Below are 25,805 nucleotides of genomic sequence, written 5' to 3'. Positions count from 1 at the left end.
ATGAACTTCACTCGGTCAGCAACTGGCCTTGCAGTTAGTCTACGGCACTTGTGCAAGACATGCCCTGGTTTCTTACAAAACATACATGTGCTTATGCTCTTCTCAGTGGTGTTAGTTGTAAAAATCCTTGCACTTGCTGCTTGGTTCTTAGAGGTCACTACATTCTGAGGTTTAGATCTTGTCCTTTCTGGCTCCCCTTGCCGCAAAGCATAGTAAGATGTAACAGGGTTACAAGCAATACTAGCCTCCAAAGTCAGGAAAGTTACGAAATACTTGAAATCTGGGAACCTTCCATGCTCCAGCTGATACTGTGTGGCTTTTCGGTTCCATCTGCTGCTTAACCAATCAGGCAACTTGGCTGTCAATTTTTGGTTTTCAATGCCATCATCAAGAATACGCAGACTCTCATTGTGAGCCATGGCACATTCACAACTGCGTAAAAAGTCCACAAATTTCCTTAAGTCAGCGCTCTCTCTTGATGCTATCTTTGGCCAGGCATGTAATTTGTCTCGGCAGGCTTTGGCAATCATAAAAGGCTGGCCGTATCGCTCATTGAGGAGTTCCCATGCAGCAACATATGCAGTATCTGAACCAATCAGAAAATAACCTTCTAATGCCTCTCTAGCTGCTCCTCCAACATATTTCTGGAGGAAGAATATTTTCTCCGAGCTTGGAATGTTTTTCTTTTCAATAAGAGTTTGGAAGGATGACTTCCAATGATTAAACTTGAGTGGATCACCACTAAAAACTGTGGGCTCTGGAATGGGTAGCCTATTTGCTGATATAGCCTCAGCTAAGACCTTCACAAGCTCTCCTGTGCTATCTTGGAGCACATGTGTTGGCACTGCGTCCTTTGGTGGTTGTGAGTACTGGTCCTCAGTCTTCCCCTGATTGAGTGGCTGCATAACCTTATGTAGATCCAGGCTCTGTGGAGCATTCCCTTGGGCTGGACTGAGCTCACTCTCATCATATACTTGAAGCCTTGCTTTGGCTGCATTCAGCCTTTTCAAATTTTCCAAACGCTCAAGTTCTCTCTTTAGGTTTTCTACAGACCTTCTTCTTGCAGCATTCTCTTCTTGCTGTTTCTTTAAGAAAGCAGCCTCTTGTTTCTCTCTTTCTAGCCTACGTTCAGTTTCTTCCCTTTCTCCTTCAAGACGACGAGCTAATGCTGCTGCTTCTTGGTCTGCAATGATCAACCTCTATTCAGCTTCAAGGTTTTGCAGTTTCTCTTCGTGGCCCTCTTGTTCAGCCATAATCTGCAGTACAGCCTGTGTAGCTGCATACTCGGCAGCAGCTTCTTGTCTTCTAAGTGAAGATACACTTGAGTGAATAGAAGAAGCTTTAGAACCATTAGAGGCAGGAAGTGAAACACTGGAGGCTGACGATGAGAATACAGAACTATTATCTGGCCAAATCAACTCCTCCGCTGTTCCCTGCATTTCAGATTGAGCATTTTGTACTACAGTCTTTGTGATTGAGATGCAGTTATCCATCTTGCGACGCATGTCATGGGTTGGTTGATCAATTCTTCTGTAATCATCATAAGCAATGTTCAGCTCAGATAATTCCCTTTGAATACTGGTGATGTGTTCTTGTAGGATGTCACTAGGATCCTGTTTTAACACAGATCTTTTAGCTACCTTAATCAGAGCTTTCCATCGTTCATATTTGCTGCCAAAGCGAAGCAATAGCCCTTTGATTTGCTCTTTCTGAAACTCTTTTCCTTTTTCTGTTAATGTCCAGGCTCTTTCACTTCTACGAGGCTCTTCAGGTGGTGCTATATTTTGCCCGATATTTGATTCACCTGTCTGCTCTAACTCTGTCTCTTCTTCCAGAGCAGCTGCTGCACCCTGAGCTTCTTTACTTGTATGTGACATTTTGATTATTTAGACACAGATATACACAGGCAGGATACAAGAGCAAGCTGCAACAACATTTGTGAATACTGAAAGAATGAGCTTAACTAAATGAAGTCACTCTCATTCAAATTAGCCCATACATGTAGAATATTACAGAGTAAATGCACTTAACAGAGTTCTTAAAGAACACTGAACCATAAATACAAACTGAATTTCTGTCAAAATGTACAAAGTTTACTTCTGTCCTTTCAGAGCCAACTATACTATTCAGCTGAACATGAATTTACATCTCTTACGTAAATGCACATTCATACGTGAAACAGCGTGGCTGCCAGGCTATACACAGTTCCTTTTAGTTTCCAACTCTTGTGTCACTTTTCAGACCAAAAACTTTAGAGTCTGACTTATAGACTTCTTCATGAAAACCTTATGAACCTGTGTGTCCTAAACAGTGGCTTATCTGTGTTCCCGTCTTGATGAGCTGTCGAATTTGCGCTGATAGGGCGAGTCTGGGCAGGTCCGAGTTTGACTATCACTCCCTCCAGTTAATACACGACACCACGGTTCTTCATTCACTGATGGATTTATTCTTCCGTCACACTTCTCCTCAGAACACCATAAAATCCACCGTCAAACTGTTATTACATAAAAGTACAGAATGACCAAACATAAATATTACAAATAAACATTTAAACCCAAGTTAACAAATACACGATAAACAAACACAGTTAACATACTTCGCTGGCTGCACGTAACCGTGAGGGAATGAGTCTGCTTCAGGAACAAAAACTTAACAAAAATAATTCCCAATTTCTTCTTCTTCGTAGCTTTCTTTTACTTTAAACTGCTTATTTATTCCTTCTTCTGACTTAGTTAACTTATTAACTTAGCATCTTTGCACATGCCTTTTACTTCCCTTTACGTCACCTAAAAAAAGCCTGTGCGCAACACAGAATGAACCTTAGTTCCTACCTCAAAAGGAACGACAATAAATAAAGAAAATAAATAACATAAATGAACACAATAAATTAAACAAACTGACATAATTTACATTTATGGCAGTTAAAGATGTTTGGTTCAGAAGGACAGTGACCCTGAGTCCTTGCAGGCACTGGAACCGGGCCTTAAGCATTCCGATAGTCATTTCAATTCTGGCTCTTGTCCTGCAATTAGCCAGATTATATCGCTGCTGTGGGCCCGGTTCAGGGTCAGGGTAAGGGGTAAGCAAATAGGGTAAACATGGATACCCCCTATCACCAAGCAAGTAGCCAGTGAACTCTCCTAAGACAGAAGGATACACTTCAGTTCAAATGTCCCTGAAGCAATTGGTCTTTATATATTTTAAAGTATTCTCAACTCACCATGTCCAAATTTTGTGCTCAGTGTACATTCACGGAATATTTGTGAGTCATGGACAGAGCCTGGCCACTTGGCTTCCACATTTGTGATAATGTTGGCAGCATCACATATGATCTTCACAGTGCAGAGAACACAAATTAGCATCCATTACTATAATGAAATAATTTGTTAGTTTGAAATGCTACAGGGAACTATGTACCTGCACATTAATGCTGTGGAAAGACTTCCTGTTCACATAGTCTCCTTCATTTACTAAAGGAGCAATGATTGGAATGTGAGTGCCATCTGTACAGCCAATCACGCCTGGGAACCCTGAAAATAAATGTAAAATTTAAGTAGTAGTCCAAGTATCACCACATCATGAATTAAGTTTTGGTCATCCTGATACCTGCAATTTTGTGGAATCCCTCTTTGATAAATCTTGTGGGTCTATGACCGGGGAACACTACAAACCAGTACAGGAGACGTTTCAGTGCAACTGTAACATTCCTGACTGCCCGACAGACGGTAGCCTTGGAAACGTGCTCAGCATCACCAATATTATACAGAAAGCTCCCGTTTGCAAAAAACCGAAGTGCAATACAAATAATATGTACAGAACTGAGAGCATGTCCACGATGTGTCACATGCGTAATATATGGCCTGAGGATGTTATTCAAATAACTTATAGATTGTGCTGAGAAACGGTAACGTTCGCACAGAAAATCATCAGGAAACGATAAAATGTCCAAACGTGCTCTAATCACTCTCTCCCGGCGGAGAGCTCTGCGGAGAGCTCTGCGGAGAATTTGGGCTTCAACATCTACTGGCTCTTCAAGGACGGGGCACGCCATGTCTGACACTTCCTACAGTCAGGTTTCCGACAAAGAGGCGGAGACAGTCAGGGTTAGTTGTAGTAAACCTGCTAGGGGGCAGATTAGCTTCACGGCGTGTGTCGTCATAGTGACTCACTCAGGCTTCAGCTGAACTCGCTTTGTGAAACCGAAAACCCAGAGTTTTCGTTAACTCAGGGTATACTTACTCAGTTTTTCCACTAAACCGGCTTCCTGAAACAGGGCCCAGGGCCTATTTCTGTGTCTCTGTTGCTTCCTCCTCTGTAACAGCTGTCAATGTTTCTTCATTATTTTCCTGTAGTAAAGAAATAGACAACATTGCTGTTCTACTGTAAACTCATATAATCTGTGGAGTATTACTCACAACTGCATGTTGGTCTGGCTCAACAGGAGGCTGCACCAGATGCAGTACACCACCACCATCAACTGATAGAATATGAGGTTTATACAGGTCACTTATGACTTACAAGGGACCAAATGGCAATTAACAAACATACCAATCACCTTACACTTCATTGTCATTATGCTCTCAAAGACAACCAAGACTGAGGGAAGGCAAAATCAGTAGGAAAATAACTTCACTACAAAATAATTCATTATGGTAAAGAGTTTATCAAATGAATGAGCAGCACTGCAAAGGTGACTGTGAAGAAAGGATGTATGCACATCATGTATTATTTTGAATTTACCTCTTATGTAGGCACTTGTGTCTTGCGGGGTTATTGACTCAGAGGATGTCCCCGCAGAGATGCCTTCGGCCACAGGGCGCCCACTGTTTTGGCTGAGGGCCAACTGCTCAGCCTCTGTGAGTGGTGGTGGTGGAGGACCCCCACCTGTTTTTCGGGCCTCCGCTTTTTTTCTGTTGGCTATAACGGGCCACATTTGAGCATACAGAGTAAGCAAATATGTACTTGTAATGTGCTCAGATAATTTCAATAAGTGCTTACAGAAAGAAAATTAATGTAGCCTCTAACTGCAATTGATTTACAAACAGACCAAGCACTATGGCTCATAATACAATTACACCTTACCTGTTTGGACTATATTTTTATATTTCATTTTTACTTGCTGCCAGGAACGTTTGGGGCCTGTTGGGTTGCACCTGCGCTCACATCACAAAATAAAATGTCCATCCATCCATCCATCCATCTTCATCCGCTTTATCCGAGGCCGGGTCGCGGGGGCAGCAGCCTAAGCAAAGAGGCCCAGACCTCCCTCTCCCCAGCCACCTCCTCCAGCTTGTCCGGGGGAATACCAAGGCGTTCCCAGGCCAGCCGAGAGATATAATCTCTCCAGCGTGTCCTGGGTCTGCCCCGGGGCCTCCTCCCGGTGGGACATGCCTGGAACACCTCGCCCAGGAGGCGCCCAGGGGGCATCCTTGTCAGATGCCCGAACCACCTCAGCTGGCTCCTTTCGATGTGGAGCAGCAGCTGCTCTACTCTGAGCCCCTCCCGGATGGCCGAGCTTCTCACCCTATCTCTAAGGGAGAGGCCAGCCACCCTTCGGAGGAAGCTCATTTCCGCCGCTTGTATCCGCGATCTCGTTCTTTCGGTCACTACCCACAGCTCGTGGCCATAGGTGAGGGTAGAGACGTAGATCGACCGGTAAATTGAGAGCTTCGCTTTTACACTCAGCTCCCTCTTCACCACGACTGACCAGTGCAGCGTCCGCATTACTGCTGCTGCAGCTCCAATCCGTCTGTCGATCTCCGGCTCCCTTCTCCCATCACTCGCGAACAAGACCCCGAGATACTTGAACTCCTCCACTTGGGGCAGGAACTCATCCCCGACCCGGAGTGGGCACTCCACCCTTTTCCGGCTGAGAACCATGGCCTAAGATTTGGAGGTGCTGATCTGGTGGTTTTTGCCTCCAGGTAGGATATCCGCTTCATGGCATTGCTGAGATCGGCCACGCTCTTTCCCAGGAGCTCCTCTGCCGACATTATTCTATTTTCAGCTTCCTCCAGTCGTGTAGCATTTGCAGCAACATTTTGCTTTACCTCCGTCATGTTTGTCTCCAAAGCAGCAACTGACTTCGTCATTTCGCCCATACGGTTATCTATGCTGTCCAGTTTAGTTCCGAATACACTAAACTCGGAGCGCAACGACCGAAGTTCAGCTAACACCGTGCTAAGGTCACCCATGCTACTAGCGCTAGCAGCTCCCTCGCTGTTTTCAGGCGTTGCCAAAATATCGGTTTTAACTGGTTTTTGGGAACCGCGTTTTCGGGTGAAAATATCACAGTCCTTGAGATTAGTCGTTTTTTGACATTTTCCAATAGCAGTTAAGTTTCTAGTTTTGGGTTGTTCTGGGTTTTTAATGCAGGTTACACGGAGCAACCACTTTATGCTGCCATCTTGGTCCGCGGCTCCATAGCCCCCATTCTACTTTTATTTTTTATTTTTGTGTCCCGTTTGGATCTTTACCATCAGAATTGTTGTCTTAAGGCCAAGAAAGATGCCAAGCGGATTTATTTTACCCAGTGGATCATCATGGCCTTGCGATATTGGTCCATTTGATTGACCTTTATTATAATTATGAATTTATTTTATTTTCGGTTGCTACAAACAGGACAGACATGACTGGGGGATAGGACAGGGGGAAAGAATGAAAGAAAGAGAGGGAGAGAAAGAAAACCAAAGGAGAGAAGAGACGGTGAGAAGGGGGGAAGAGAGACAGAAAAACACCTGGATCACCTGTATGGAGAAAAAAAAACAGAAGAGAAAGCAAACAAAAAAAGAGCAACATAATAAATACAGCACCATCACAATAAACTAGCTAGCAGTAGATAACAGTAGATACTAAATATTAAACGCTATTGTGCAGCACGCAAGATAGACAGCGCACAGTGTGGTTTGAGGCAGCAGAGTGTCACACAAACAGCTTTAACTGCACAACGACACACTTTTTAAAGGGTTTAGTGTGAAGACTGTGATCCAGGTCTGAAGGAGATCCACGTCACCGTCAAACCTGTCACTCACTCAGGACTAAAAGCCTTTATATTCTGACATCACTTCCTGTGCTGTAAGTCCCGCCTCCCTCAGTTTGAGCAGCTCTGAGGTTAATAAGACACATATAAGAGTCAGAGTTCAGCATCAGCCCACAGTCATGTTACAGGTGACTCCAGGCTGCCAGCATAGCTGAGACACTGACAGAGGAGCTGTGAGTGTGAATGTGATGAAGCATCACTCAGTGTTTCACATCCATCATGTTAAAAACACTCAGGAAGTGTGACTGTGTGGCTGCGACGTTTACAACAGTCTAACATGTGCTGTCAACCAAACCATTTCATGTTTCTATGGTAACTAAATCATTAGGATTGAATTCAGAAGCACCTTACACACCAGTGGTTATCTGTGCTGCCACACTGGGAGATAGGACTGGTTTAGACTGGTGGAGAGAAATTTAGTTGTGTTGATGCAAGTTTGACTTGTTTTAACTACAACAAGTAGTACAGTATATTAATAACATGTCAAAATAAATCTATACATTAAATCCTTCGTGATGTGAAGACATTCAGGCATGCAGCTGCAAACTGTCGGTGCAGTGTAACGACTGAGTGATGTGAGTGAGCAATGATATTTTGCTGGTACTCGTTTTGCATCTGCTCGATCTTTGTATTGGTGAAACCTGACAGTGTAAAGCTTTTGACTACACATTTTCATTGTGCCCTTGTGTATATCACGCTATTTATTGTTGTCAGTGTATTTATAGAATGATCTTCCTATTTCAGTCATTTAATGTTTTCCGTTTCTCACTGAAAACATTTTCAAAGTCCACAGAAGTGGTTTGTGTCATCTGTCTGCTACTACAATGGCGCCATCGTGTGGACACCAGCAGGACCTACACAGCTGAGGAGGAACTACAGGAAGTGTTTCTTTATGAATGAAAGGAGCTTCAGCTCGGAGGCTCTGCTTCGCTGCTCAGGTATGTTTTCGCTTTAGTTTTAAAGATGTTTTGCGGTCAGACTCCCGCCGTTACTTCGAGCGTGTGTTTCATAACATCGTCACATTCAGTTATTTTCGCTTTAAACTAAAATATATAGGTCATATCTATATGGCTGCCTTTATTACGGCGATGTGTCGGCCATACCGGGCTACTCAGGGGAAGGATTATTGTAACATTACAGCAGACAGTGTAACACAGAAATTTATAATGTTAATAACAATAATCAATCAATACATCCATAAACCATTCTAACAGTACTGCAGGGTCTCTGACAGACACAGCTGTTCGAGTTTGTGTTTTTCCCGTCACGGTTACTGGAAGAGACCAAATTAAAGGCCAGGGCAAACACGAATGTTTTTGACTTCCTAGTTCAAACTTTGTGCAGAAGAGTTTAAGTAGTGAAATAATACGATTTAAAACCAATAATTAGAAACTACAGACATTACAAAACAGTAAAGAAAGTTTGTTGTTTAATGTTTTTTGTGAAATCCCGGAAATCAACCAGTAATCATTCAGCTGTTATCCCAGAGTGTTTTTAATAGTGGAGAAATAAAACAGACTGTCACGCCCGAGACGAGGGAGTGGACTCAGGAGCAGACAAAACTAGGAAGGTCAGGTTCCTAGTTAAGCCACAGAACTAGGTTGGCTCCACTATTGTCTCTCTCTCTCTCTCTCTCTCTCTCTCTGTAGGTAAGCCTACTTAATAAAAACAAGACAAGACGAGACAAGACAGCAGGCTCCACCGGCTGGGAAGGCGTTTCACTCTTCCGATTTAGGTTGGGCGATTTGCCACGGAGAGGTGAATACAGCAGTCAAACCCCCAGGACCGGAGGCGCTATACTCTCACTCTCTCCGCAACGCGCTGTAGCTGTCATATGATCTGCTCTTGCTGATCAGTCCGTCGCAGTGTGCCAGCATTTACTGCTGCTTTGCGCCGAATGCACGGGAGGAATGATCCAACAAAAACACCAGCTTAGCTTTATACGGGCTAACGCCACCCTGCAATCAATATGCAGGTGGGTTCCCAATTAACCTAGTTGGCAGCAAAGAGAACGAGTGCAGGAGAGAGAGAGAGAGAGAGAGAAAAAGTAAGGCGAGTAGCCCATCTGGCTACACATACTTTATACTTTTTCCTGTATCTTAGTTACTGTGTAGAAATTTGGGGGGAATACATATGAAAATACCATAAAACCTCCATATTTATTACAGAAGAAAGTGACACAAAGGATTCATATTCATGTTAAATACAGAGGACAAACGAATCAAGTTACAAATATCATTTTCAATTTGTTTAGGAGGTGAGGACAAAAGGAAATATCATTTTTAGCATCAGTTCGCAGGACTACACAAATGAGTCCAACGGTTATAAGATTGTGGAACTGCTCATTATAATTTTAAGAGTTGTACAAACATGCGCTGTTTTAAAATGTGCTATGTTTAAAATGATAAATCAATATGATGAATTTGAAAGAAATGTGAGTTAACTGGGGGTCATTCTCTTCTCCTTGCTATTATGCGGTGGGGTATATTGCTGGTTATATTCTTGTTGTGTGGTTTGCGCTACGAACTGTAGACAAATGTTAATGTGTTCCTTGGTTGATGGTGCCCACTTGTAATATCATTTGGAGTGCAGATAGGGGACACGGTTTACTAAGAATATTTTCTTCTTCCTGCTTCTGTTCACTCAGGGGTGCAGTGTGATATTAAGGGAAATCACAGTTTGTGTGTGTATGAAAGGAAACTGTTGAACCAAGTGTTTATTTGTTTATTTATAGAGAACCCCATTAGCTTCCACAACAGTGGTTGCTAGTCTTCCTGGGGCCCAAACCATCAAATACCACCAAATAAAATGTTATTCAATGAGTTGGATGCAAATTGTCCACATAATTTGGCTCTTACATCCACAATAAGGTTTTATAATTCTGAAAATGTAAACATGTGAATATTAAAAAATTATATAAAAAAAACAAACAAAAAAAACCAAAACAAAACACTCAAACAAAATACACAATTTCCATTACAAGTGACATTACCCTCTACAATTTTTACAAATACATTAAAAACTGCCTAAATAGGCTTTTAGGTGATTTTTAAAATTATGAATAGAAGCCAATTCTCTAATTGCATAAGGCGACTTATTCCACTGAAAAGATGCTCTAAATATAACAGAGTTTTTCAAAAAGTTACTTTTAACTTGAGGAGTTACTAAATTGTGGTTAGTTGAGAATCGTGTAGCATGATTATGTATTTCATCTGGATACTGCAACTGAGCATAAAAAAAGTGTGGTGTGTTTACCAGTATTGCTTTCTTTAAAAATACAAGTAAGCCATAGTATAATTTAGCTTGTACAGAAAGCCAAGAAAGTTTATCATGCATTTTATCAATACTTGTATAATATGAACACCTTAACACTAATCTGGCCGCCCTATTTTGGACTAACTGAAGTCTATTCAGATCTGTCTTATTAGCTCCTGACCAAATGATTGAGCAGTACTGTAGATGAGATAATACTAGTGCATTAATGACATTTTTCATAATGAAGAAGTGATATAAAAAGAGCATTTCCTAGCTATAGCTATGCCCTGTCCCATTTTCTTAATAACAGAGTTGATGTGCTGAGACCATGAAAGGTGGTGGTTTATGGTAACACCAAGTAATTTAATCTGGGTGACCTGTTCTAATGCCGATCCAGCTATGGAAAGATTTAGTTGTGGGCTGTTGACTAAGCGTTAACATGGATTTGGATTTAGACACGTTTAAAATCATGTTGTTTTTACTTATCCAGTCAAACACGTTCAGCAAATCTAGTTGTAATACGCTTGTCAATTCAGAGTGGCTACTGGCTGAATAAAACATGGTGGAATCATCAGCGTACATTACAAGATGAGATTTATCCAGGACATACGGCAAATCATTTGTAAAGACTGAGTAGAGAAGTGGACCGAGGCAGCTGCCTTGGGGCAGACCACAGTTCATTTCACAGCCCTCCGAGAAATAACCATTATAATAAACCTTTTGCCTTCTTCCAGACAGATAACTTTCCATCCAGCACAAAGCAGCTGGTGAAAATCCATAACATTTTAGTTTATCTATCAAAAGATCATGATTTATCAAATCAAATGCAGCACTAAAATCCAAAAGTAAGTAAAACTTTATTTATATAAAAATACCACCCCGGCCAAATTCCCATTATCTAGATATTTGTACCAGTTATCTGTCATGTGAATAAGAGCTGAACTGGTGGAATAACCAGGTTTGTAGGCATGTTGAAACTGAGTGAGTAACTGATTTTCTGTTAGGTAATGTTGAATTTGTTCATAGACGATCCTCTCCATAATTTTACTTAGAACGGGGAGCAGACTAATAGGTCTGCTATTGACACCATTAAAAACGTCATTCTTGTTTTTAGGAATGGGAATTATTTTCGATTCTTTCCACTGCAATGGAAATAAGCTGCATGCCAAAGATCTATTAAATATGTGACATATAGGAAGGGACACAAACTTGGCTGCAACTTTGAGCAGTTTACTGTCTATGTTATCAGAGCCGGAGGATGTATCGTCAGGAAGTGATATCAATAAGCGCTCTACCATCTCTACATTCACTGCCTCAAACTTAAATTGGCATAGCTTATTATTCATGATAACATCCTGTATAAGACGACATGATAAGGTGCTCATATTAGATTTTAAATTTGTTATTTTATTGCTTCAATGCTAACATGTTAAATGTAATGGACACTATTGCTCCCATTAAGGTGAAGGTTATCTCTGGAAGGAAAAAGTCTCCATGGAGAAACTCCACACTGGTGAAAAATGAAAAAAGAGAGTGTAGGAAAGCTGAGCGCAGATGGAGAAAAACAAACCTCCAGGTTCATTATGACATTTATAAAGAGAAACTTCACAATTATAATTTACAACTGAGGAGTGCAAGGAGGTCCTACTTCTCTGACATCATCACTAAAAACAGCCATAATGCTCGGGTCTTATTTTCTACAGTAGACAGGCTAACAAACCCTCCTGTGTCAGTGGCAGCTGAACTTCATTCGACCATGGCCTGCAATGACTTTGCCAAATTCTTCACAGAAAAAATCCAAAAAATTAGACAAGCAATTGGTACATCAACAGCAGATCCAGGAAATGTACTGTGTCCACCAAAAAACTGTTTAAATACCATGAAACAGTTTAAACCTATTAACAGCAAAGACCTGGAGGACATCTTAGGTCAACTGAACTCCTCCTCCTGCTGTTTAGATGTCCTGCCAACAAGTTTTTTCAAAAAGGTCTCAAAGACTTTAGAGTCAGACCTGTTACAGATCGTCAACTTTTCTTTATTATCATGTGTGTTTCCAGAATCACTAAAAACTGCTGTAATCAAACCTATACTGAAAAAGGACAATCTTGACAAGACACAAATGAACAACTACAGGCCGATCTCAAATCTCCCATTTTTAAGTAAGATCATTGAAAAAGCAGTTTCTCAACAGCTCAATTACTTCTTAAAACAGAATAACTGCTACGATGCCTTCCAGTCAGGTTTTAGACAGAACCACAGCACTGAAACCGCTCTGACCAAAGTGTTTAATGACATATGTCTGAATACAGACAGTGGAAAAATGTCAGTCTTAGTTTTACTGGATCTCAGTGCAGCATTTGATACAGTTGACCACAACATATTACTCAAACGACTGGAGAACTGGACAGGTCTTTCAGGAACTGTACTAAACTGGTTCAAAACATACTTAGAAAACAGGAAATACTTTGTATCAATAGGTAACTTGAGCAGACAAGTATCACATGTGGAGTTCCCCAAGGTTCCATCTTGGGACCCCTTCTGTTTAACATTTACATGCTCCCACTGGCAGAGATTATAAACAACAACAAAATAAACTATCACAGCTATGCAGATGACACACAAATATATATCACAATGTCACCAGGAGACCAAGGCCCTGTGCAGGCTCTTGGTAAATGCATTGAGGAAATTAATGACTGGTTGTGCCACAATTTTCTCCAGCTAAACAAAAACAAAACTGAGGTAATAGTCTTTGGCGCCAAAGAAAAACGATTACAGGTCACCAGAGAACTTCAATCTATACATCTAAAAACCACAAACCAGGCGAGAAATTTGGGTGTAGTGATGGATGCAGACCTAAACTTAGAAAAACACATTAAGACAATAACAAAGTCAGCTTACTATCACCTCAAGAATATTTCAAGGATAAAAGATCTGATGTCTCAACAGGACCTGGAAAAACTAGTCCATGCATTCATCTTTAGTAGGCTTGATTACTGTAACAGCATCTTTACAGGTCTACCTAAAAAATCAGTCAGACAACTACAGCTCATTCAGAACTCTGCTGCTCGAGTCCTCACTAAGACCAAAAAAGTGGACCACATCAGTCCAGCTCTGAGGTCTTTACACTGGCTGCCTGTCCGTCAGAGGATAGACTTTAAAGTTCTGATGCTGGTCTATAAAGCCCTGAATGGTTTAGGACCAAAATACATCAATGACCTCCTGACCCAGTATGAACCTTCCAGATCCCTTAGGTCATCTGGATCCGGTCTTTTATCAGTTCCCAGAGTCAGAACCAGACACGGAGAAGCTGCATTCAGCTTTTATGCTCCTTATATCTGGAACAAACTCCCAGAAAGCCTCAGATCAGCTGAAACACTTAGTTTATTTAAATCCAGGTTGAAGACTCACCTGTTCTCAGCTGCATTTGAATAAAGCACCAAATCCACACTTTTAAGCTTAAATTTCAAAACTTACATTAACTACTGATTTTATCTACTGTTCTGATTTTATCTGTTTTGATTTTATATACTGTTTTGTTTGTTTGTTTGTTTGTTTGTTAATTAGCTAGTTAGTTTATTTGCTTGTTTTAATCAATTTTAAATCATGCTTTTTATTTGTTTTTGTTTCTAATGTCTCTGTAAAGCACTTTGAATCACCTTGCTGTTGAATTGTGCTATACAAATAAACTTGCCTTGCCTTGCCTTGCTGTAATAACTCGCAAAATAATTGGCTATGTCCTTAGCTTTACTTATAAACATACCACCCGTGTAGATGTGAGACATCACCGGAGCAAGATCTCTACCCATTATATTATTTAAAATTTTCCACACCTTTTTGCTGTCCTTATTGGCCTCCTTGAGCTTAAGTTGATAATATTCTTTCTTCTTGCGCCTATTCAATTTAGTTACTTGATTTCTTAACTCGCGATATCTTGCCCACTCTTGTGGACTGACAGACTTATTGTCACGATCTGGTACAGGGACTCAAACGCAGAGCGGTAAAGTGTCTCCAAGGTGTAGTTTATTTACAGTGCCAGTGCAATATATGTACAGTGAAGGCATCCAAAACACCGGGGAATCACAGGGTAGCTCGCTCACGTCTTCTTTGCTTTGGTCCGGGGGGGGGGAGATCTGAGGCAGAAGAGAAGGAGAGTCACCAACCAATCACAAATCACGAGTTACTAAGCACAAGAGCTGTGAGAACACTAACGTCAGGAGTACAATCATCCAGCGACGAGAGGATCTAAGTTCCAGCCTCAAATAGTGCTCCCGGTGATGACAGATGATTGTTGTCAGGTGTGTGTGTGGGCCAAGGGTGGGAGCCCACAGTGAGCTCCGCCCAGGCAGAGAGGGAGAGAACAGAAACAGCAAATGTAGCCTTGTGGGGCCGGCCGGGCAGGCACGGAGACCATGACAGTACCCCCCCCCTCAACGGGAGCCTCCCGGCGACCCACCAGGCTTACCTGGACTCAGTCCGTAGCGGTACAAAATGGGTAGCCAGCCACACCTGCTGACCGATGGTGTACTTGGGAGCCGTTGTCCGGCGACGGTCAGCGAGGGTCTTGTTCCGCTCCTTAGTACGGAGTAGGGCAGCCCGAGTCGCCCGCCAGGCACGACGGCACCCGCGGAGGTGAGCCTGTACTGAAGGAACAGAGTGCTCACCTTCGATGGCCGGAAGCAAAGGCGGTTGATAGCCCAGGGACACTTCGAAGGGGGACTTGCCCGTGGCTGAGGACGTGTGGCTGTTGTGGGCATACTCGATCCACGGAAGCTGGTCACTCCAGGTCGATTGGTTATGCGAAGCGACACAGCAGAGGGCAGCTTCCAGCTCCTGGTTGGCCCGCTCCGATTGCCCGTTACTCTGTGGATGGAAACCGGAAGACAGACTGACCTTGGCCCCCAGCGCGGAGCAGAATTCCCTCCAAACGCGGGATGTGAATTGTGGCCCTCTATCTGAGACAATGTCCTCGGGGATCCCGTGAAGACGGAACACATGGGAGGTGAGGAGCCGGGCCATCTCCAAGGCAGAGGGGAGCTTCGGGAGGGCGACGAAGTGTGCAGCTTTGGAGAAACGATCGACAACGGTAAGTTTGGCGGTGTTACCAGTGGAGGGCGGCAGGCCCGTGACAAAGTCCAAAGAAACATGGGACCACGGACGGGCTGGTGTAGGGAGAGGCTGCAGAAGACCCGGTGGAGGGCGGTTCGAAAGCTTATTCCGGGCGCAGGTCGAACAGGCTGCTACGTACTCCTTGGCATCCCTAGCCATAGTGGGCCACCAGAAGTAACGTCGGAGGAACGAGCAGGTGCGGAGGACCCCAGGATGGCATGAAAAGCGGGCGGTGTGAGCCCACTGGAGAACCTGAGGACGGACGGCTGACGGAACGAAGAGGCGACCAGGTGGGCCAGTGCCAGGATCCGGTTCGGTCTCCTGCGCCTCTTGGATGAGCCTCTCGATCTCCCAGGAGATGGCTCCAATTACGCAGGCGGCCGGGAAGACAGGCTCAGGGTCCGGGTCCTCCCCGGTGATGGAGAATTGCCTGGACAAGGCGTCTGGCTTTACGTTCCGTGTTCCTGGCCTGTAGGTGATAGTGAAGTCAAAACGAGCGAAAAACAGCGCCCACCTGGCTTGCCGGGAATTGAGATGTCTAGCCGAGAGCAGGTACTCCAGATTCTTGTGATCCGTCCAGACGATGAATGGTTGTGCTGCTCCCTCCAACCAATGTCTCCACTCCTCCAGGGCCAGCTTGACGGCCAGAAGCTCCCGGTCCCCGATGTCATAGTTACACTCTGCTGGAGAGAGACGGCGAGAATAAAAGGCACACGGGTGCAGCTTACCGTCCGTCTGTTGAGACAGAACTGCCCCCACCCCGGAGTCCGACGCGTCCACCTCCACAACGAACTGCCGTGTAAGGTCCGGTTGCCGGAGTATGGGTGCAGTGGTGAACCTTTCCTTGAGCAGGGTGAAGGCCCGCTGAGCGGCAGAATCCCACTGGAAGGGAACTTTGGGAGAGGTGAGTCTAGTAAGAGGGAGAGCGATCCTGCTGAAGTCGCGAATGAACCATCTGTAGAAGTTAGCGAATCCCAAAAAACGTTGCACTTGGCGGCGATCAGGAGGAGTAGGCCATTCCACCACAGCCCGCACCTTCTCCGGATCCGTCCGCAAGTCCCCCTTCTCGATGATGTGGCCCAGAAAACTCACTGAAGTCACGTGGAAGTCGCACTTCTCCCCCTTCACAAAGAGCCGGTTCTCCAGAAGGCGTAGCAGGACCTGCCGGACATGGACTCGGTGCTCCTCGAGTGTCTTAGAAAAGATCAGGATGTCATCTAAGTACACAAACACACAACGGTTAACAAAATCACGAAGGACATCATTAACCATCGCCTGAAACACTGCGGGGGCGTTGGTCAGCCCAAACGGCATCACGAGATACTCAAAGTGGCCCGATGCGTATTGAACGCGGTCTTCCACTCATCCCCCTCTCTGATGCGCACCAGGTGGTAAGCGTTGCGCAGATCCAGCTTGGTAAAGACGGACATGCCCTGAAGCAGTTCAAAGGCAGAGGAAAGCAATGGCAAAGGGTATTTGTTCTTAATAGTGATCCAGTTAAGGCCCCGAAAGTCAATACACGGCCGCAGCGAACCATCCTTCTTATCCACGAAAAAAACCCCAGCCGCGACAGGGGAAGGGGAGGGGCGAATCAACCCTGCCGCCAGCGACTCGCGATGTAGCGCTCCATAGCATCCCTCTCAGGCCGGGAGAGGCTGTACAGGCGGCTAGACGGCAGCGGAGCACCAGGAAGAAGGTCGACGGCACAATCGTACGGGCGATGCGGGGGAAGGGACCGCGCACGATCCTTACAAAAAACATCCCGCAGATCATGATAGACCCGCGGAACCATCGAGAGGTCCGGGGTGTCCGACGGCGAGGCCGTGGGCGGGAGCGAAACGGGGGAAGCCGCAGCCCGGAGGCAGTTCATGTGGCAGGCCACACTCCAACCCAATACGGCACCCTTCTCCCAGTCGATATGCGGGTTGTGGAGAACAAGCCAGAGGTGACCCAGAACCAGCGGAGTGAGAGGAGCCTTAAACGAAAAAAAACAAATCCTTTCTGTGTGATTGCCTGAGAGAGATAATGAAAGGAATTCAGAAACATGAGTGATGTCAGGCAGGCGCTGACCCGATAGTGCGTGAACGCGGAGAGGGCGTGACAGAGGCTCCAAGGCGATGTTTAGTTTGGCGGCGAGTGAGGTGTCAATAAAGTTCTGCTCAGCCCCAGAGTCAATGAGAACGGAGAGAGAATGAGAAACAGTTCGAACACGCAGAGTAGCCGGCAAAAGAAGTCTGGGGAGAGGGCTTTCACTCGACAGGTCGCCCACCAGCACCCTCACGATCACTGGTGAGCGCGCCCTTTTGCCAGCGTCGGGCAGGAGGAGACAGAGTGGCCTTTACGGCTGCAATAAACGCACTCACCGGAGTGCATGGGCTCTTCCCCATCCCCGGTGTCGGCGTCACACGACCCATGGGCAGCAGTAGAGGTCCCACAAAAATCCAGCGGGCCATGCCCCGAGCGCGCGCGCCCCGATGTGCGCGCACCTGATCGTCCACCCGCATACACAAAGCCAAAAGCGCATCTAGGGAGGAGGGCAGTTCACGGAGCATCAGTTCATTCCATATTTCCTCATTAATATTAGTGAGCAATGCACTTTTAAGGGCCTCTTCCCCCCATTTTGCCTGCCAAGCCAAGGTAGAAAAGTCAATAGAAAAATCAGCCATGCTGCGTTTACCTTGTTTAAGTGCAAGCAAGTGCTGGCCGGCGGTGCCAGTTGTGTCTTTCCTGTCAAACACACCTTTAAACTTAGTCAGAAAGTCAGAAAAGGTGATGTCCGGCTCCGCCTGAAGCGCAGCTTGAGCCCAGGTTAGAGCATGGTCCTGGAGTAACTGGACGATATATGCAATTTTCGCACCATCAGTAGAAAAGGCTTGCAGTTGCTGATGAAACTGAAGGGCACATTGAGTGAGAAAACCTGCACATTTATCAATCTCTCCCGTGAAAGCCCGTGGAGTGGGGAGAAATCTGTCAACGTGAACAGGTGAGGGAGCAGGTGGCGCGACACTTACTGCTGGAACTGGCGCCTCCGACGGAGGAGCGGCGACCAGTGGAGCGGCCGGTAGCGGTGTTAGCTGGGCCACGGCCTGTGTGAGGTTCGCGAGCTCTGCACGAAGGTGAACAAACATCCGCTCGTGGCGTGCCAGCATCACGGCCAACGTGGCGAGGGTGGGAGTCGAGACCGCTGGGTCTGCTGAATCCATTTCCGTGGCTGGATGATTCTGTCACAATCTGGTACAGGGACTCAAACGCAGAGCGGTAAAGTGTCTCCAAGGTGTAGTTTATTTACAGTGCCAGTGCAATATATGTACAGTGAAGGCATCCAAAACACTGGGGAATCACAGGGTAGCTCGCTCACGTCTTCTTTGCTCACACTCACACACGTTCACACCGCAGGGAGGTTGCAGGTCCGGGGGGGAGAAGATCTGAGGCAGAAGAGAAGGAGAGTCACCAACCAATCACAAATCACGAGTTACGAAGCACAAGAGCTGTGAGAACACTAACGTCAGGAGTACAATCATCCAGCGACGAGAGGATCTAAGTTCCAGCCTCAAATAGTGCTCCCGGTGATGACAGATGATTGTTGTCAGGTGTGTGTGTGGGCCAAGGGTGGGAGCCCACAGTGAGCTCCGCCCAGGCAGAGAGGGAGAGAACAGAAACAGCAAATGTAGCCTTGTGGGGCCGGCCGGGCAGGCACGGAGACCATGACGCTTATGTGCTTTTGCTATATCCCTTTCTGACATTGCAACCTTAAGTTCATTATCTATCCAAGGTGCGTAGTTCTTTTTAACAGTAAATCTTTTTAAGGGGGCATGTTTGTCAGCCAGGTAGCAAAAGTTTTCAATAAACATAGATAATGCCATATCAGGGTCACTCTCGAGGCAGATGTCAGTCCAGTGAATTTCCTTTACGTTGTCTGCATTGAAATTTTTGTATGATCTATGAAAAATAATCTTATGTGCAGTTTTCAGTGGTTTCATTTTCTTGGTCAAACCTACAAGATTATGGTCACTATAACCTGGAACAACTGGAATAGAAACAATATTAGAGCAATGCTCAGGAACATTTGTATATATATGATCAATACATGATGATGACCTATGACCTCCTGCGTTGACCGTGACCCGGGTGGGAATGGTGATCATCTGAGACAAGGCAACAAGCCGACGCTGATGAACTTATCTTTTTCCTTAAAGGACAAGAAGGAGCTGACCAATTGATATTAAAGTCTCCTAATAAGAACATGTCTTTGTTTTCCTCAGTTACTCTTTCCAGCATTTCACAGACTCGTTCTACATACAACATATTACTACTTGGGGGTCTATAGCAGCAACCTGCTAATACAGGCTAGAGATGGACCGATCCGATATTACGTATCGGTATCGGTCCGATACTGACCTAAATTACTGGATCGGATATCGGAGAAAAATAAAAAATGTAATCCGATCCATTAAATATCACGAAAGCACCTCGCAAAACTTGTAACACGCCGTAACTCACCTCAGAACGTTAGCACGTCGGAGCAATATGCATCACGTGATAGAGCGGCTGTGGCATGCGGGACCTGTTGGTGGTCTGGATAGCATTTGGAGCTTCGCTAGCAACCCGGCAAGTATGTAAGTCTATCTCTGAATGTTTGTAAAGCATTCCCACGTTAAGCTTAACAAGCGACTGCCTCTCGCTCTCCGGCTGCTACTTCAATCGTGAAACTGCTTAAATGATCAGCTGATCGGCTTTTCTGTCGTGAGTCCGTCTCTCTTGTTTGTTTTTGGCCCACTTTGCACCAGAAAGAGGAAACCAGCGGCTGAACAACAGCAGCACGTTTAAGCTTGATAAGCTGTTGTTAGAATTTATTTAATATTACTTTCTACACCAGGATCTTTTTCTACGTAGCTGACGGCTGGTAACTGTGCAGGGGCGGATCTAGCAAAGTTTAGCCAGGGGGGCCGATAGGGCATTAACAGGGGAAAAGGGGGCACAAAGACATACTTTTCTTTCTTATTCTCATTTAAAATGTCGAGCTTTTAATAAATAATTGTGCAGTCTGCAATTTTGTTGAAGAAAGATGTTGAATCTATTTAATATTTCTTGAAAAATAATTGATTTCTGTGCATTTTTTTTCACACTGCATCAAATTAAGGTTGATTACGGCGATTAAGCATCATGAGGTGGCGCGTGAGGGGTGGTTCCCTATTTTTTATTTATTTATTTTTGTTGTTGCTGGGAGTTGGAACCCTATTAGTTAGGTTGCTTAATATTTACGCTAAGTACTCTTTAAAATACCAGAATAGGGAGGATGGTGTAGGTTTAAGTTTATTAGATTGATCAGTATTGCTGAACTATGAAATATTTTTTTTGTATACAGGTATAACAGAATAGCTTTAGTGTAGTTGTTGTTTTAAACTTGAGTATGAACCTGCAGACTTGCAAAATGCAGCAAGATATTTAAAAAAACAGTTTTGTTGATTAAAAAACACTATATCGGATTCATATCGGTATCGGCAGATATCCAAATTTATGATATCGGTATCGGTATCGGACATCAAAAAGTGGTATCGTGCCATCTCTAGTAACAAGATGCTTGATATGGAAGCTTTTATTTTGCTTCTTTATTATAACTTTGGCTTTTAGAAGGCCTTTCTGACTTTTCTTTTTAAGTTTCAGTTCAGTCCTTGAACCATCGGGGGTGGTTAGGCTACTTAACACTGACCTATTAAAAAAAGCGCCAAACTCAATGGATGAACAAGTGTTGTGCCTACACAAAGAACCAATTTTAACTTGTATCTCTGAGAATGTTGTTACTAGCACCCTGATTTAAATACACATAAAACACAAAAACATATAAAATGGCATTTTCGTGCCAACAAGGTGATCCCAAAGGGTTATTAGCTGAAAACTTGGCATCTTATACTTACATCAGAAATAGGAAAGTCTCTCCAGCAAAGACAACATCCAACATTTCTAACTACATCAAGCAGTTAATCACCTCTCAAAGAGTTTATGTTACTAACAGCTCACCTCTCTGCAGCAGACGACTGCAGTCCTTTAAAATCAATACGGTCATATTTAGACTGGTCACTCTTTACGGACACACAGCTGGGTCCAGGTTCACGTCCAGCAGGTCTCTCCTTGATCCTGCTGGAGAGGAAAAGTTGTGTTTTTCATTTGCAGCCAGAGAAGCTGATGAAGAATTAGAATATCTTCATCATCCCAAAGAGAAACAGGTTTTCAGGATGAGCATGAGCAGAAGGAAACTCCAAGCTAGTGTTGGCAGTGTAAGAACAGAGCGCCACCCAGAGGTAAACACAGTCATTTACACTGTGCAGGACTATTGATGAATGTACATGTTGGATACGTTTTATAGAATAAATAAATTCCTCGCTCAGTGACTTCCTTTGAGTGGAGATAATTGATCTGCATTTCAGGAGTGGGACACATCTCATAGACTCCCCCTCTGGTCCTCAGTCTATATATACAAATCCTGCCTCAATCTGGCTCTACGATTTGGTGGGACTGGCCTTTGACAGTAGAGCTCATCAGCCTTTCCCAAGAAACTATTTAAACTATTTAAACCCTATCACTAATGGTTTAACTGAAATTAAACAGTTTGATGAGTAGCAGCTATTTGAGGGATTTCTTAAAAACAGTAATGGCTTTATTCCATGTAAGAAACAACTCATCTCACAATTAAAGTCACTTTCCAACCTGCATTGTATTCAATAGTCACTAAAACATTCAACGTACTAGCCATACATCTGATAAAACATTGTCAAAGAATTATTTAAGCCTGGACTGAACACTTATTTTATCCAGTATTAGTATTCAGTAGTATACTACAGTTCCAATAAACTCCACCAATTTAATGTCTAAGATGAAGAGGAGCAGAAACATGCACTGGTATCCTGGATGTTTGACCTTTTTTTCTGATAATTAACTGGAAAAAAACTTCATGAAATGCATTCTGGGTAAACTTTAAAACTGGCCATACCACTACGTGGGACAAGTTGATGCTCAAAACAGGTTAGAAGATATCTCAAGTGTCATTTTTACATACATGTTGATGTCAGGCTCATCTTGTACCCATGATTTTTTGCATCAAAATAAGTTTGTAATTTTAACTCACTAATTGATGAAGCCCTTTTATTTTGTCACTTGCAGTTACCTGCAGCGAAATTGGACTGACAACTAAGAACTGTCAGTGCTTGCTGAAGAATTTTTATGCTCTCATAGTTTTCAGCTCTTGTTTTGTCAGTTTGCACTGTTGTAATGGTTTGCTTGGGTATTTAAAGTTTATTGAAGTAAACCCTTTCTCCTCAGGTATGAGCCAGGTGGTTCTCCTCCTTATGGGATTTTACCTTTAATTAAATAAGTTACCTCATAAACTACACTAAGGATGCAAGTAAAACTTAACATCCTAAATGTGAAATTAAAACCTAGTATCAGTTTCTGTCAATAACACTAAAGAGTATGCTCAAACTTTTTAGTGTTATTGACAGACAACAAAAACACATTAAAGAGGATAAGGCTCTGATAAGGTTAAGCGGGAGAGAATGGATGGTCTCCAGGTGTGCAAAGCTTGTAGAGATTTATCGCAACAACTTTTGTAGCTTTGATTTGCTTTAACTGCAAATCAAGGGTGGTTCAATAAAAGTACTGATTCAGGGATGGGGGGCTGCATACATCCTGTATGCATTCGACACTTTTTAGATTTGTATTTGTATAAAAGTGGATTTTAATTTACGCATTCATTTCTGTTGATGTACAACATAAAATCCCAGTGAAATATACTTAAGTTTGTGTTTGTACAATATGGAAAGGTTCAAGGGTATGACTACTTTTACAAGGCACTGTGAGTGAGAAAGAGCCATGTCAATTGTTGTTTTTGTTTAGTTTGTTTTCCTTTGCAGAATCTGGAAATATTTGTAAAACTATCAATTAACACAAAGCTCTACATTAGTAGCCGTGTACTGGGCAGTGCAGAACTGTGGTTCACAAAGAATGCATTCAAGTGCACCATTTAGTGTAGGTCACCTTAGCTCAGCTCACAGTCAGTGTAGGTACAAGTGTGTAACAAGTAGAGATGGACCGATCCGATATTACGTATCGGTATCGGTCCAATACTGACCTAAATTACTGGATCGGATATCGGAGAAAAATAAAAAATGTAATCCGATCCATTAAATATCATGAAAGCACCTCACAAAACTTGCAACACGCCGTAACTCGCCTCAGAACGTTAGCACGTCGGAGCAGTATGCATCACGTGATAGAGCAGCTGTGGCATGCAGGACCTGTCGGTGGTCTGGATAGCATGTGGAGCTTCGCTAGCAACCCGGCATTTCATCTCCGACAAAGTTATCCCCGAGAGAAGTAAAGCAAGTGTGTAAGTCCATCTCTGAATGTTTGTAAAGCATTCCTGCGTTAAGCTTAACAAGCGACTGCCTCTTCTTGCTGCTACTTCAATCATGAAACTGCTTAATGATCAGCTGATCGGCTTTTCTGTCGCGAGTCCGTCTCTCTTGTTTGTTTTTGGCCCACTTTGCACCAGAAAGAGGAAACCAGCGGCTGAACAACAGCAGCACGTTTAAGCTTGATAAGCTGTTGTTAGAATGTATTTAATATTACTTTCTACACCAGGATCTTTTTCTACGTAGCTGACGCTGGTAACTGTGCATGGGCGGATCTAGCAAAGTTTAGCCAGGGGGGCCGATAGGGCATGAACAGGGAAAAGGGGGCACAAAGACATACTTTTCTTTCTTATTCTCATTTAAAATGTCTAGCTTTTAATAAATAATTATCTGACACCCAAAGTTTTAATTTGATGTAAAATTAATAGAAGTCAATTACTGTATATAGTGACTATTAAGTCTAATATATATACCCTAGTAAGCTATAGTACTTTTTCCTTTGGGAAGGTACCATCTGTGCAGTCTGCAATTTTGTTGAAGAAAGATGTTGAATCTATTTAATATTTCTTGAAAAATAATTGATTTCTGTGCATTTTTTTTCACACTGCATCAAATTAAGGTTGATTACGTCGATTAAGCATCATGAGGTGGCGCGTGAGGGGTGGTTCCCTATTTTTTATTTATTTATTTTTGTTGTTGCTGGGAGTTGGAACCCTATTAGTTAGGTTGCTTAATATTTACGCTAAGTGCTCTTTAAAATACCAGAATAGGGAGAATGGTGTAGGTTTATTAGATTGATCAGTATTGCTGAACTATGAAATATTTTTTTTTGCATACAGGTATAACAGAATAGCTTTAGTGTAGTTGTTGTTTTAAACTTGAGTATGAACTTATACAAAATGCAGCAAGATATTTAAAAAAACAGTTTTGTTGATTAAAAAACACTATATCGGATTCATATCGGTATCGGCAGATATCCAAATTTATGATATCGGTATCGGACATAAAAAAGTGGTATCGTGCCATCTCTAATACAGGCCTGCCATAGAGCGGGTGTAACTGAACCCACAGAATTTCCAGGTCGTTAAACATTAAGTCCATACATAGTTTGCTTGCCATATTATCATTAATGTATAGGGCTACGCCCCCTCCAAATCTGTTTCTGTCCTTCCTATACAACTTATAACTGTTTATTTCAAATTCATTATTCTCAAAGGCAGCATCTAAATGTGTCTCGGAAATAGCCAGCACACTTATCGTATTTGTTGACAACAGTGACAGAATTTCCTGAATCTTACATTTAAGGCTACAAATATTAACATGAGCCACTGAAAAATCTTTACCGGAGAATCCGGGAATAAGTATAGGATCCGACATTTGCAGACCGATCGATCTCAACAGCTACAAATGGCAACATTGCTGAAGTCTAAATATTAATTCCGGCGTTCTGTGGCCTCGGTTTAACAATTCATTTGTCATATTTCAGGACGGCAATATCACCTCTGTCTCTGGCCGCTCTCGGCTGTGGTAGCAGTTCTTTCCTCTTCTTTCTGATGGACTCTGAGAAATCTTCGTTGATGTAAAGATTGGTACCTTTCAGTTTTTTGGCAGATGAAAAAATTTATTGTTTATCTTTAAATCTTTGTAGTCTGACCACAATCGGCCTGGCTCGTCCATTTTCCTTGTATGGACCGACTCTGTGAGCGCGTTCAATCTGAATGCTGTCACTATCCAGTCCCTCTGTGTTACTCCCACTAGGTTTATATCTGAGACTCTCCACCCTTTGACCTTAGAACTGAAGAAGCTTCTCGGATGAGAGGTGAAACGTCTTCAAGTAACTTAAAGAAGTCCAGACGCTTTTCTTTGCAAGCTCCTTTGACTACGATGACCTGGATGACTGAGAACCTTCACAGACAAATTATACGTGATATGGTGCGACGTTCTTTCTTTCCACGCACCATGTCATGGTGTGAAATAATTAACTCTCAGATCTC

At 43.4% G+C, this 25,805-nt stretch overlaps 1 protein-coding gene across 1 annotated transcript in view; it reads right to left on the bottom strand.

The window, feature by feature from the left end:
* The window catches only part of LOC147333619 (protein NLRC3-like), a 231,567-nt gene extending 210,038 nt beyond the window's left edge, over window positions 1-21,529 (bottom strand). Inside the window, exon 1 of the mRNA XM_086286338.1 lies at window positions 21,422-21,529. The gene's annotated coding sequence lies outside the window, so the exon portion shown is untranslated. The remainder of the gene's footprint in view (window positions 1-21,421) is intronic.
* Window positions 21,530-25,805: the final 4,276 nt, after the last annotated feature.

Source organism: Aulonocara sp. 'chitande type north' Nkhata Bay, linkage group LG3 (assembly GCF_057382095.1).
Source record: "Aulonocara sp. 'chitande type north' Nkhata Bay isolate Kocher_YH1m ecotype deep benthic linkage group LG3, A_spYH_male_GT1.1, whole genome shotgun sequence".
Classification (NCBI taxonomy): Eukaryota; Metazoa; Chordata; class Actinopteri; order Cichliformes; family Cichlidae; genus Aulonocara; species Aulonocara sp. 'chitande type north' Nkhata Bay.
This window is presented reverse-complemented; position numbering and strand designations above follow the sequence as displayed.